Raw genomic sequence first — 13261 nt, 5'->3', positions numbered from 1 at the left:
CCCATGCCTCGACGCATTTACCTGCAACGTGGTCAACAGATAGACCAACACTTCAAGCTTCCTTAGACCCAGGTCTCCCGTCTCAGGCCACATTGGGGGCCAACGATGGGCAGAGGCCTAACGATAATTTTCTGTTGGGAAACCCAGCAGCCTCAGCACAAGATAAAGTCCTAGTCGCCCCTGCAGCCTAGCCACCGCAAGTCAGCATCATGCCGGCAGCTTCGCCAGCTTCCCTATTCGCCACCACCAGCAACACGCAGCCGGCCTTTGGCGACAAGCCAGGCATTCTCCCCAGGGCTGTGTCCATTGCTACTGGCTTCGGACTTGCCACCAGGATGCCTAGTACTGGGGACAGTAGCTCGCTCTCTGCCGACACCACACCGGGCCCACTGTTCATGGGACCTGCAGCCCCTACGGCCGGTGGGAGCCTTGGGGTCGGTGTGTCAGCCCCAGGCCTCACTCACTCACAGGCATCCAGACCACTTAACTTCGGGGCAGGACTAAGTGGGGCACCCAGCACCGCTTCTGTTCCTACTTTGGGCCAGACAACCTGCCATCTACCTGACCACGGCAAGGCTGCTGCACTAGGAGGGGCGGGCACCATCCCAGCATTTGGGAACATACCTGATTCCACCTTAAATCCAAACACCTGGGGCCCACCTGGGCTGAGTACAGGTGGTACGGTGATGGCAGGGGACAACACCATCCCCACGATGGGAGGCCCTAGGGTTCCCACTTTCCGTCACTGCACACAGGGCCCATCTGGACGGAGAAAATCTACATGTAAAAGTTCCATCACCAAGGAGAAGAAATTTGTGTCAAGGGACATGTCACTTTCCACCTTCCAACAGAGCACACCACATCTGTTGCAGTTGCAAGTGTGGTCATCACCCGTGGGTTTCAACACACTTCTAGTTCTACCTTATTGCCAAGCACAAGGGGCCCACCTGCCCACAATCTAGGTGGTGGTCGTCTAGGAGGGAACAACATCATGCCCATGATTGGAGGACCTGCTACTCCCGCTTACAACTGGGACCCACCTGGCCAACACACAGGTGGTGCGGATGGAGGGCACAACATCTCACCGGTGCTGGGAGGCCCTGTGTCAATAACTGCCATCAGACTTGGAACCCATCTGTGCAGAGAACCGGGGGGGGGGGCATGGGGGACAGCACCACACCTGCTGTGACTGGATACACTTCTGGTGTCACATTCATACAAAGCACCTGAGGCCCCCCCTGGTCAAAACCCAGGTGGTACCATGGGGGATAGCAGCATCCATACTTAGAGAGGAAGCTCCACTCTCAGGAAGAACACTGGGGTCCCCGAGTCAGGACACCCCTCTGACTTAGACGAGCCAGCATTGTGTTTGCAGGCCCCTGGTCAGGGCAGCTGTGCCTGTGCTCATAGGAGTCTGGCAGCCTCATAACCTGCCCAGGGCTTCATAGGAGCCACCAGCGAATTCCTTTCTTCTATGAAGAAACTCAACAAATGAAGAGCAGATCTTATTCTGCAAACTGTGTGTCACCATGAATGGACTTTGCCTCACTGGAAAGTGGCTCAGCCCCTTGAAGTGAAACTTCACCTCCTCTCTTCCTACAGCAAGCCGGAGGACCACACCTCAGGGGTGTGCTAGTGTGTGTGTGTGTGTGTGTGTGTTTGTGTGTGCGTGTGCGTGTGTGTGTGTGTGTGTGTGCTGGAGGGTGAGGAGCATATGAGCCCACTTCAGAACTACACCAGACTTGAGAAGCTCCAGTTAGGAGAATGGAAGACAGCTGGCTGTATCATCCACTGTGCCATCCCTGGCTTGACTGTTAACTTGGCGGACCCAAGTTTTCCCTAGACTTGGAACTGGCAGGATGCCCACTGCTGTTTTCAGATGCTTCCTCTCCCCCTATGCATTTGCCTCAATGGGCCTTTCTCTTTCCCAGCTTTATGTACATATATATATATGTCAATAAAACCTTGTTCGTATTAATCTGCTTCTGTTTATGTGTCTTTACTCACTGACTCAGCTGTAGAGGAAGAACTGACATATGTGAGTGGTGATGTGGGAGCCAGACTTAAGACACCAAAATTCTGTGTCCCAGTGACTGGGATGTGGAATTAGGCACACATTATGGCTGCACGTGCTGACTCCTGAAATCTGTTTTCAGTGTAACGAGTGACAATCAGGAGGAACTAAGGTCCAGAGGAGGGAGAGTTGGGGTGACTCACCCTGACTGATTAAGTGTGCTGATGTGTCCAATCCCTGCCGACCCGTGGAGCAGTGCATCGAGTGGGCCGCACGTATCTCAGAAGAATGTTTTTCTCAGACTGATGAAGAGAAGCGACAGGACTTGCCTGTGGTGATGCCAGTTTTTGACAGAAATACCTGCAGCATCCCCAAATCCCAAATCTCTTTCATTGTTCATCACAGACATGTTTGCTGCTTGGGACGCCTTTGTAGACCTGCCTGAGTTAACCCAGCATCTTGACAATAATTTTAAATACTGGAAGGGACGGGACGAAATGAAGCTGCGGAGCCTCCGCCCGCCTCCGGAACAGTGGGCGACACTGCCTGGGGCCCTGACGCGGTGTCCCTCCAGTCACTTGGGATTCCCGAGGGCGGTCAGAGTTCCTTGGTCCTTTCGTCCCCCGGTCTGCAGAGCCTGTCAGAGCACACAGGGACGTCGGCAACCTTCTGTAGCCACCATCTGATGCCACTGCCATAAAGTGAGACTTAGTCCACTCAAGGTACCTGGGCCTGCTGCGGGGGCTCTTCAGAAAGTCACGTGAGAACCACGGTTTGCATTCGCGTCCGTTAAAACATGAGCTCGGGACTGCCCCCGCAAAGGACGGAGATGGATTTCCTGCCAGTGACAGAGAGTGTCTTGTTACAATTTCTCTCAGTTATGTTCAGCACTTAAGAACAGCTAATGGCAATCGGATCTTTTTTCAAATCATAGAAGGTGCAATCACTCACTTGGGAACACTACTGAAAGTGACTTCTCTTTTAAAATTGAACAGAAAATGCAGACAAAGAAATTTTGAAGTTGATTATTAATATCAATTATTACAATGTTTTATTTATTTTATTAGAAGTTCAATATTTTCTATGAATTTAAAAATACTTCAAAGCCAAAGCCAATTTTAAATACCATGACCAAATTTACATGATTCATATTCATTAGATATGTATTACTTCGTGTACAGACTTATTTTCATAATGCAAATTTAAAATATAAAATGACACATTTTTACTGCAAAAAACAAAAACCACACTGGAGGCTAGATAATCCCTGATGTGTGATAAGGAACCACACTTTATGACTGAACTTTTTGAAAATGCTGAAATGTCTTTTGGGGCATCTTTTTATTCAATTGAGACTTAGGCCAGTCATCTTCATACATTCCCACTACACCCAGAGAGGACGGATTTGGCATCCGGGTTCATGTGTCTGGAGAAACAAAGGAAGAGTTCATACCTGCTCTGTAATTACTGAAAATTTAAGTTGACCTCAAATGTACCATGCTGCTTAAAACAGCAGAAAAGATCCTCTTTAATAACTGGCTTGGCTCTGAGCTAACCCACTAAAATATCAAATCACGAGAGTTATAATTGTGCCCAGTTCTGGCTGACCCTAGACTTCTGCTGGGCCTCCACTAGGTTTAATAATGGCAAAATTCCTGAGTCTGTGCAGCCTATCTTCCAGTTGGAGGGGAGAACAGAAACCCATGTACATTCTCTGGTAGGTTCGCCAGGAATAAATGCTATGGAGATTAAGCAGTATATGGTGAGGTGAGATTGTGGGCAGAGAGGAGCAAGGCTTTCAACTTAAACGGTAGACAGGATAAGTTTTACTGGGAAGGTGGAATTTGAACAGTCTAGAGGGAGGCAGATGAGTCAGACATCTGAGGGAAAAGCATTCCAGATCATGGGAATAACCTCTGCAAGGCCCAGAGGAAGGATGCCAGTGTCCTCAGGGAAGAATCAGTAAATAATGTGGCTGGAATAGAGTCAGCAAGTAGGAGGGAGGGAAGGAGGAAAGGAGGACAGAGAAGATGTGTGTGGAATTCCCTGCATCACCATTTACTGATTGAGTGATCACAAACAGTTAATTCAACCTTCAAGTGTTCCAGTGAACTCAGTGCTTTTCCTATGGCCTATTGACCTCTCAAGAGTTTTGGAAGGATAAAATAATGTAGGGAAGTGACTTATAAGCCATTGTTACTGTTCTATACATAAGGATAGATGGGTAGACAGGTAGGTATAGATAGATAGATACATAGATAGATAGATACATAGAGAGATGATAGATAGACAGATAGATGATAGAGAGATAGAGATATATAGACAGACAGATAGATAGATACATAGAGAGACAGATAGAGACAGAGAGATAGAGAGAGAGAGAGAGAGATAGGCAGATAGATAGACAGAGAAGAGAGAGAGACATAGACAGATAGATAGATAGAGACATAGATAGATAGATAGAGAAAGACAGAGAGATAGAGATAGAGAGATAGATAGACACACAGATAGATAGATAGACAGACAGATAGAGATAGATAGATAGATAGATAGATGGATAGATAGAGAGATAGATGGATAGACAGATAGAGAGATAGATAGATAGGTTGATAGATAGCTAGATAGACAGATAGATACATAATAGTTAAGGACTGAATTTCTGTAAAGTCATAATTTTAAATAATAGTTTCATTGAGATATAATTTACTTTCCATATTATTTAAAGTGTACAATTTAATGTGTTATGCATCTACCACCACAATCAATTGTAAAACTTTCATCCACCCCCCCCCCCAAAAATAATCTACTATAAGTCACTCACTCCCCCACTTCTCCGAACCCTAGGCAGCCACTAATATACTTTGTCTCTACAGATTTGCCTAGTGTGGACATTGCATACAAATGGAATCATACAATTACTTAGCATGTTTTCAAGGTCCATCTATGTTGTAGCATGTATCAGTACTTGATTTCTTTTTATGGCTGAATAATATTCCATGGTGTGGATATTACTGTGTTTCATTGATCATTCACAGTAAATGGCCATTTGGGTTATTTCCTCTTTGGGGCTCTTATGAATAATGCTGCTGTGGTTGGATTTACGTGCAAGTTTTGTATGCAGGTCTACATTTGTTTTTTAAATTAATAGACTATTTTGGAGCTGTTTCTGGCTTACAGAAAAATTAAGCAGAAAGGACAGAGTTCTCATACTTCCTTACCTCTCAACCCAGTTTCCCCTATTATTAACATCTTACATTAGCATAATATATTTGTTATAGTTAATGAACCAATATTGATACATTATTACTAACTAATATCCATGCTTTACTTTACACTTCACTCTTTGTTTTGTACATTATATGATTTTTGACAAATGTGCAATAACCTGTATCCACCATTACAGAACCATACACAGGAGTTTCTCTGCCTTTACAATTCCGGGCTTCACCCATCCTTTTCTCCCTCCCCACAACCTCTGGCAACCACTGATCTTTTGATTGTCTCCACACTTTTGCCTTTTCCTAAATTTCATATAGCTCCAATCATATAATATGCATGTAGCCTTTGCAGATTGGCTTTTTTTCACTTAGCAATATGCATTTAAGCTTCTTCCATGCCTTTTCATGGCTTCATAGCCTTTTCTTTTTATTGCTGAATGCTATTCCTTTTTTCGGATACACAATAGCTTGTTTATCCATTCACCTATTGAAAAACATCTTGGTTGATTTCAAGTTTTGGCAATTATGAAAGAAACTGTTATAAACATCCATGTGCAGGATTTTATGTGGACATAACTTTTCAGTTCCTATGGGTAAATACCAAAGAGCATGATTACTAGATCACTGTATGGTAAAAGTATGTTTAGTTCTGTAAGAAACTGCCAAGTATCCTGCTAGCAGCAAATGAGAATTCGAGTTGTTCTGCATCGTCAACAACTTTGGTATTTCAGTATTTGGATTTTAGCCATTTGAATAGGTGTGTAGTGGTATCTCATTATTGTTCTAATTTAAAATTCCCTGATGACATGGAATGTGTAGCATCTTTTCATATGCTTATTTGCCATGTGTCTATTTTCTTTGTTTAATCATAGTTGTTTTGTTTTTTTTTAACCAATGCCTGGTAACTCTTGTCCTCCTTTGTCTATTTATATTGTCTTCTTTCTTTCTTTCTTTCTTGTTCTGTTTTTTTCTTTTTTTTTTTTTTTTTGAGCTTTGGATCATTTAGTCTTTTTCCTGGTATATCAAATTATTTTTTATATTAAAATTGGGCTTAACTTATTTTAGGAAACTGTAAAGATACCTCCACATTCTGGATGTCGTTATCGTTCTCTTGAAAAGATTTCCTTTTGCCCATGGCAGACAGCTACTATAGGGACTGGAAACCTTAGTCCATTCTCAGTTTGAGCTCATTCAAAGCTGATTTTCAGTCTGTGTGAAGGTTGCTCTATTTCTGTCTTGTCCTTCCTCTACGGGTGTTGCCCTTTGGGATTACCATATGAGCGTTTGGATTCTCCCTATTCCCAACTACCCATGTATTTGTTAGGCTTTAAATGTAATGGTTTCCGCAGCCCTGTGAGACTAAAGATACACTTAGCTTGTCATTCCATTAGTTGTTGCCTTTAGCTTGAGCTCTTGCCGTTTGGCTTCTGTGGTTAGAGTCTTTTCAACTCCTTGGCTTTTCAGCTCCTAGTCTGTAAGATTTGAATCAGCAAATGCCCCAAGGAGAAAAGCTGCACCAAATGTCAAGCTTGCGTCTGTGTTTCCCTTCTCTCCAGAACTTGGCCCACATGTCTTGGTGTCTCTCTAACATTCAGATGCCAGCGAACAGATGTTTTCTTACTTTATCCAGCTTTTCTAAAATGTCTTTGGACTTCACCTGATCTTATGTTATTATTCAACTATCATCTCAATTACCCCTAGGAAGAAAATCTACAATTTCATGTTTTATTTTCTTATTTTCTATATTACCTCCGTTTCTGTAGAGACCTTTTACCTGACTGTTCAGTCTAGTTCCTGTGTTACCAGTAAGATGGAGATAAGGTGGAGGCTAAGAATATTGGGGGGAAACCACTGATGAATGATAGGTCTCGTTCGTTTTGTTTTTCCTCTCCTTATTTACTCCGGCAGCCTACATTTGCCTTTCTTCATTTGACCCAGTTGCCCAAATAAGGAACCCACTCTGGCAAAGACCTGACTTTACTCTCATAAATGTCTGCATGTTAGGATTAGCGAGATGATGAACACCATGCCAAAGCTCTTGGTGCGAGACTTTTGCAGACTTTTGTTATCCCTTTAGTTTGCCTCTTGCCATCACTGCTCAGATTGTTGAGGTTTTCTAAGATTCTGTAGGTCAAACCTCTCTACCTGCATACCAGATGAGCCCTTCTCTCTTTCCTGAGCTCACCTGCGGGAGGTTAGCCCTCGGTTTTTCTTTTTCCCCATCCAATCATAATTGTTCATGAATTCCAAAAAGCCCTCAAAGTACCTGTCATCCCTTTCTCTCCTCTCTTTTTTATCAACACTGTTAAATGTTAAGCATATATTTGCATACCTCTTTCTTACTTACAATGGAATACTGGAAGGCGCGATCATGCAGTGTGAGCCCCACCAAACTAGGACTCATACAACACTCTCCCCCAGGCCTAAACTTGTGACATCCACTGGTTTTCTTATAATATCTTATATGTATCTAAATTTGTAATGATTTAGTTAATTCCTGAGTTATGTGACAATAAGAAATCAGTCAAACTAGCACTACAGAAGCACAGCTTAGACCTAGGGACCAGAACCAAGGACCACAAAAACCTGTTAACCAATAAGTTTCACTTGTACTTTGTGTTTAACAAGTGGGTGAATGGGAAGTGAGGGAAAAGGAGTTTAACTTCATGTCACAGAAACTTGCACTAAAATGAAGAGGAAAATGACCCAGTTCCTGGTTCAAGTCACTATAATCTGCTTCAATAAATAATAACAGCACATAAGAAAAACAAACACTATATGATAGGAACAATGGATAATTAATTACCAGATCAGGGAGGACAGATGACACTTGCTATGGGATTTCATTGCAGAAGGATTCCAAAAAGCACTGGCTTCTTCTGAGAAGACTCCTTAGAACAGGCAGCATTTAAACTGAGTCTTGAACAAGTATATAGAGGGTAGGGAACAGGCCTTCCGGGCAGGGCACAGGCACAGTGTCAGCAATGGCACAAAGGGCTTATGGAATAGGGAACAAAACTGGCTGAACACAGGAGTGCTACGTGTTGGGGAATATGGGGGAAAGGCTGACTGAGGTTGGTTAAATGAAACATCATTAGACGGAAGAGAAAGTAGGTGGAAAGACAGATGGAAGACTGTGGAAAGCCTCTGAAGATGGAGGTCAGCATAATAATATTAAGAAATCAGTGGTACTTTGACACTGTATGAATGTCTAGGTTTAAAAAATCAAGAAAACACAATAAAAGAATAAACTACTGATATAATGATATGTAACCAAAGGCCAGATACCAAAGAATACACACTGTGTGATGCCCTGTATGTCATATATGGTGAAAGAGGTCAGCTTGGGTGTTGCCCTGGGGGAGTATGGAACAGAAAGAAGTAACAGAGAACCTTGTAGGGTGTTACAAATATTTTAGAATACCTTGACCTGGTGTTGGATACATGGGTGCATAGAGATGTAAAAATTCAGTTATTAGCAATGCAACTGGTGTTTATGGTTTGTATGCATACATTAAAAAAAACTCTAGTAGGTTAATTAGGCTGTCAGCTGTATGAAGTAAATTTTGGTCAAGGAACAGCCAAGGTAGTAATGCAGTAATAAGTTATACATGTGCTCACTGTGCTCTAGAACGTCACGACTGGAATACAAGAAATAGGTGTAAGAAAAAAGACAAATGTTCAATATTGATGGTTGGATGAGCTGAATAAATTAGATCACTCTACTTTCAATTTAAGAACTTGGCCAGTGTTTGGATACCTTTGAACAAAGAAAAAAAGGAAATACAATTGTTATTGAGCATATGCTATGTATCAATCCCTGACTTATATTTTGACACACATAAACGTGGGAAATATTGCACCTTGTAACTGAGACAATGAAGATGAGCGACGTGGCTGGTTTTGACACTAGAGGCTGAGAAAACAATCAGCTCATAATCGTAAGAAGTTTGAAGTCGGAGGAAAAGAATCAAGAGGAAATACTGGTAAGTGCCAGGAGCTTCTGGAAACTACATAAGAGATGAAGACCGCAGAACTGTTGAGCTTTCTAAGAGGCCCAATGACTCAGGTAAAAACAGAAGGCTTAAAACTGAAACCTGGGGATATATGTATACATACGGCCGATACACTTTGTTATACAGCAGAAACTAACACAACACTGTAAAGCAATTATACTCCAATAAAGATGTAAAAAAAAAAAAACAAAAAAAAAACAAAAAACCCTGCAAAGTAACAATTTTTAGGACAAACAGTAAAGAATTATAAGAAAAATAATCACATGCCTGTCCCCACACAGAAATATCTTAAGCTCCATCTCAGCATTTCTCGATTGGCCTTTCACAAAATACAGTCCCATCAGCTGAATATAGGTTTCTCAAGTAACTGTGAGTAAGACTGAATTAAAAAAATGAAATCACTTCCTTCCTCCAAAACTTTTCAGAGTACGTAATGTAACAAAGTGAAACCTGAATTTCATGTCGGGATGTAGAGTACGGCTCTTCCCATATGCTTCTGTCTTGTAACTACATCAACATCATCTAAAACCAGTGTTGTGCAGGACAGACATTGTGAAACGCTGCTCTCATCATGTAAGATATCAGGTCCTTCTCAAAATCCATTCTTCCTTCTGCCCTTTCTCATGTTGTCCCTGCCACCTGATGGGTCTCTCCTAAGCTCCACCTGCCAAAACCCTCCCCATTTTTAGGATCCAAGAGATAATAAAAGGCTTACATTACTAAAAGGCAGAGAAAGAAATCCCTTCCCAGGGATCTACATTTCCTTCCTAGGGAAAAGAAAAACTGTAAAGTATACCACAGTGACCTTAAGTCTATGAATGTAACTATGTTGTGTTACTTTGAGTTCTGTAAAAGTCAATGTGCTACAATATATATGGATACGAATATTTGATCTCTTACGTGTAGATCTTGCCGATAACTTTCATCGTGAGCGAGGTTAATGACTCAGGAGCCACTGTATTTGGCTCAGCCCTTATAACCAGGGAATATTAAAATTGGAAAGGTCCCTAGATATTAGCAAATCTATCCACCTCATATTCTAAGTAAGGAAACTGAGACGTTCATAGATTGGATATTTATATTAACAAAGGATAAGGATATAAGATATTGGCAGATATATCTCTTAGATTAAGAATTTAGAGATTTTTGTAGAATACTAAGACATTATGTCCACTGATACTGAGACAATGTGGTTTTTTTTTTTGTTTTTGTTTTTTTTATTAATTAATTAATTTATTTTTGGCTGCGTAGGGTCTTCGTTTCTGTGCGAGGGCTTTCTCTAGTTGTGGCAAGCGGGGACCACTCTTCATCGTGGTGCGCGGGCCTCTCACTATAGTGGCCTCTCTCGCTGCGGAGCACAGGGTCCAGACGCGCAGGCTCAGCAGTTGTGGCTCACGGGCCCAGTTGCTCCCCGGCATGTGGGATCTTCCCACACCAGGGCTTGAACCCGTGTCCCCTGCATTAGCAGGCAGATTCTCAACCACTGCGCCACCAGGGAAGCCCAGAGACAATGTGTTTCTTAGTCATCATTTTCTATTGCCGTGACGAAGCGAGGTGGTAGTCAGTAGTTGTACAAAGGGAAAAAGATAACTTTACAAACTCCCAATTTATATACCCAGGGAAATTCATCATTCATGTTATTTAAGCTAACTGGATGCAGTTTATCAGCTACACTGAGGAATGGTGAAGTGTCTATACAATTAACATGTTAGTTTCTGTCATGAGCTCCCTGTTGTTCAAGTGAGTTAATGGTCAGCACTCAACTAGGCACTTAGAGTCCATTATAAATCTGGACTAAACGTTTATCTGTGGCATCTTTATTCTTCTTTGGTGCCCTTAGGCAGAATTAGCTCTCTTATGTTTTGATAAATTCAAGTATTAAACAGGGCTAAGGTTTCACAAGTTCTTTGGCCTAAACGTGGGGGTAAGGAGGACCAATGAGCTGGAGTACTTCTAGATTTGAGAATGGTCAGATTGAGGAAGAAGAGTCTTATACCAGAGGTGAAAGAAGACTGATTAGAATTACCTATTTTTAAACATTCCGACCCTTTTCAATGTTCTAAAGTGATCATGAAGTACATGGGTATGCTAGGAAGTAAGGGAGTCAACCAAGAATATTCTGTAAGAGTTTGTGGATGGCAATAAAGAGGCAAGGAAGATAGAGAACAGACTAGAAAAGGCTTCGGTTGGCCATAATGAAGTCAGAAGGAGAAGGAGAAGAAGAATGACAGATGCAATGGGAAAGAGAAAGCAAGAATAGAGAAGCAAAAGGGAAAAGTAGAAAAATGAGACAAATTTGGAGAAGGAAATGAGGAAGAAAACTGGGTGAAAGAGGGAAGCACTGATGGTAGACCACATGACACTCAAAACTTAACACGATGGGGCTTCCCTGGTGGCGCAGTGGTTGAGAATCTGCCTGCCAATGCAGGGGACACGGGTTCGAGCCCTGGTCCGGGAAGATCCCGCAGGTCACGGAGCAAATGGGCCCGTGAGCCACAATTACTGAGCCTGCGCGTCTGGACCCTGTGCTCCGCAGAGAGAGAGGCCGCGATAGTGAGAGGCCCGCGCACCGCGATGAAGAGTGGCCCCCGCTTGCCACAACTAGAGAAAGCCCTCGCAGAGAAACGAAGATCCAACACAGCCATAAATAAATAAATAAATAAATAAATAAATAAAATTAAAAAAAAAAAACTTAACACGATGCACATTTAAGGTGTGCCACCAATGGCCATGGTCATTACCCTCAAATAGTTTACAATATGTGTTTCAAAGACATTTATAAATTGAAAATGCCATTAAAATAAGTGCCAGGGTAAAAGTATTCATGGAATTGTATGGGAGAATAAAAAGTCTCCCGTCAAAGAGCCTTCTGAGACATAGGAAAAAAAAGAAAAACCTAAAAAGCATAAGACTCTTCCTATTTTCATTTCCAATGATACATCCCCATCTTGATGATCAATCAGCGATTTAAATGTCAACTATAAACCCAGTATTTTATTAGCTGCTATGCAGTATACTGGAGCAATAGAAGAGAGAGGACCTCAAACCCTCTGTTCCCTCAAACTGAAAGGCAGGCTTCCTGACCCCTCCAGACCACTACTGGACACAGGGAACACACACTAATGTTTCAGGACCCCAACCAACAGTCACCTGCTTTGTGATGACTTCCGTGACACACCCCCACTAACACCACTGACTCTGCTGCTCCTACGGGACATTACATATATTTCCTATTTTAACACATACCACAGTGCAGTATAATTATGATTGCAGATACATGTTCTAACAATTTAAAGAGAATGATGACTTTTTTGCTCTTTACATCTTGCTATTTCCCTTCTCATAATATTTCTTGAAGAGAAACCATAAAAATATAAACAAACACAAAAAACAGAAATTATACAAAATGTGTGCTTTGCGGCTTAACACAAACTTAAGTAAAATTCGTTCTGACAGCATCCAGCATGACAAACTTCCATGGTACAAATGAGAATGGACCAAGGTTTGAGCAGGTACAGGAGACAATCCAGGCATGAACAACACCAAGAAAAGGTAGACAGGAAGTAACATGGTGTGTAGGAAATCACGAGACCAGTCTGATGGGAAGAGACTTAAACAAGACTGAAACTCACTTTCTAAACCTCCATCTCCAATTGGACAATTCGCAAGACACAGGTGCACCAAAGTGGCCTATTTATTCAATCCCTTTAATGGGGAGAACAGTTTAAAATTTTACCCGTTTAGTTTGCCCCAAAAGCAACTATCAAATGTTGGCAGGACACAATGAAGGCTTACCTTTGTTAACATAGTTAAGTCTCTCTCTCTCAGAACTAGCCCATTTAGCTCCAGGTTCCTTATTGCACCCGACGCACTTACACAGCATTCGTGAGCTTTACACAACTGGAAGGTCACATCTTTGTTTCTTATTGCAGGAACACAACTTCTGGAAACTTTATTTCTGTCACAACCTAAAGCAAAATTATTGTAAAATGAGTGATTTAAACCGTACATTT

The sequence above is a fragment of the Balaenoptera physalus genome, assembly GCF_965194825.1.
Source record: "Balaenoptera physalus genome assembly, chromosome: 3".
Classification (NCBI taxonomy): domain Eukaryota; kingdom Metazoa; phylum Chordata; class Mammalia; order Artiodactyla; family Balaenopteridae; genus Balaenoptera; species Balaenoptera physalus.
This window is presented reverse-complemented; position numbering follows the sequence as displayed.